The sequence below is a fragment of the Mus caroli genome, unplaced genomic scaffold (genome assembly GCF_978045245.1).
Source record: "Mus caroli unplaced genomic scaffold, Mus_caroli_1 scaffold_18, whole genome shotgun sequence".
NCBI lineage: Eukaryota > Metazoa > Chordata > Mammalia > Rodentia > Muridae > Mus > Mus caroli.
This window is the reverse complement of record NW_028227273.1, coordinates 62,350,982-62,353,115: the sequence shown is the minus strand read 5'-3', so window position 1 is coordinate 62,353,115 and position 2,134 is coordinate 62,350,982. Positions and strand designations below refer to the sequence as shown.

The following is a 2,134-nucleotide window of genomic DNA, read 5'->3' as shown; positions in this document are numbered from 1 at the left end:
AAATCCCAGCAACCACATGGTGGCTCACAACCATCTGTAATGAGATCTGATGGCCTCTTCTGGGGTGTCCGAAAACAGCTACAGTATACTTAAATAAATAAATCTTTGAGCCAGAGCAAGTGGGGCCTGAGTGAATGGGGCTGGAGAGAGAAGAAAAGGTGCCTGAAGAGTGGCTCACAGTGTACCTAGTTATAATAAATAAATAAGTAAATCTTTTTTAAAATGAAGGCTAGAAAGATAGCCCAGGGGTTAAAAGCATTAGCGGCTCTTTCAGAGAACTCAGGGGCAATTCCCAGGATCCAGATGGCAGCTCACAACTGTCTAAGACTCCAGTTCCAGGAGATCTGTCACCCTCTTTTGAGCTTGGCAGGTACTGCATACATATGGTGTGCAGTCATACATTTGGGCAACACACCCATACACAGAAAATAAAACTAACTAAATCATAACCGGGTGTGGTGGCACACACATTCAATCTTAGCACGTGAAGGGCAAAGGCAGGCAAATCTCTGTGAGTTCAAAGCCAGCCTGATCTACGTAGTGAGTTCCAAGACAGTCAGAGTTGCATGGTGAGACTGCCTTAAAAATAAATAAGTCAGGCAGTTGTACACCTCTACTCCCAAAACTCGGGAGGTAGAGGCAAGTGGATGTCTGTGAGTTCGAGGCTAGCCTGATGTACAGAGCAAATTCCAGGACAGCCAGCACTACACAGAGAGACCCTATCTTTTTTTTTTTTTTTTTTTTTTTTTGGTTTTTCGAGACAGGGTTTCTCTGTGTAGCCCTGGCTGTCCTGGAACTCACTCTGTAGACCAGGCTGGCCTCGAACTCAGAAATCCACCTGCCTCTGCCTCCCGAGTGCTGGGATTAAAGGCGTGCGCCACCACGCCTGGCTGAGACCCTATCTTGAAAAAAACCTAAACAAACAACTACAACTTCCACCTGAAAGGAGATAAGAGATAGTTTATTCTGCATGGCCATATCCCAAGAGCACAGGTTTCGTGTTCCAACATGGAAGAGGTTCCATGAAGTTTTAATAGTCACAGAACAAAGAGGACTCACAACCCAGGGTCCAGGGTACCTCTTAAACACACTGGTGGAAATATTAAATGGCAGTTACAGTATTGTGCTGAGGAGAAATCTCAACTGTAGGTCTGAGATGCTGTCTAGTGCTGTCGCTTTTTTTGTTTTGGTTTGGTTTGTTTTGGTTTGGTTTGTTTTGGTTTGGTTTGTTTTGGTTTGGTTTGTTTTGGTTTGGTTTGGTCTTTCAAGATAGGGTTTTTCTGTGTAGCCCTGGCTGTCCTGGAACTCACTCTGTAGCCCAGGCTGGCCTTGAATTTAGAAATTCGCCCGCCTCTGCCTCCTGAGTGCTGGGACTAAAGGCGTGCGCCACCACTGCCCCGATGTCTGACAACTCTTAACCCTTTGATTGGGGGAAAAGGAGGTCTGGTTAAGCTAATACATTCCAAGGGTTTTATCAATTTGTCAGTATGTTAGGTCCCACACAGAGTGGTATAAGGCTATTTAGGGGACTAAAACTAGCTCCAGTTAAACTGTAATCAGGCTCTGGAATGGCAACATTCCCACCTCCTCACACCACTGCAGTTGAACCATCAATCAGCTTCTGCCTACACAGCAACAGCATCTTCCAATGGAATTCTCCTTCACACATCCAAGTTTTGTTTGGCGAACCAATGAATTTATTTTTGGCTGTTTACAGGAGCAAGACCGACTTGGAGGCAGCTAGTGGGAAGCCCTCGGCGCCAAGGCAGCCATACCACCAAGGATTCCCATCCCACCATGGAGGATTCACAAAGAGAAGCCAGACTCAGGACTTCCACCCCTAATAAATTGTTTACTTCTTATATAATCTTGAGGAAGGCCTCGAGAGCCTCATGTTTCCTCTAGGAGGAAATGCTAATGGTTCAAATCTTGTGAGGACCTTCTGTGGGAACTTACATCTGCTCTGATTCCAAGTAGCACTGGCCGTGCCCAACTCAACGGAAACAACCACACTGCAATCATGTCCCCTCCACACTCTATCTCTTCCTCCCCCTGGTACCCCCTCACCTACAGAACCGCTCCTCTATCAGCCTGGCTTGGGGCCACACTCTGTGTGTGTTGGTCCATTTTCTGC

The 2,134-nt window shown here is 46.4% G+C and overlaps 1 pseudogene; it reads right to left on the bottom strand.

The window, feature by feature from the left end:
• Positions 1-635: 635 nt before the first annotated feature.
• Positions 636-891, bottom strand: LOC147000456 (signal recognition particle RNA; annotated as a pseudogene).
• Positions 892-2,134: the final 1,243 nt, after the last annotated feature.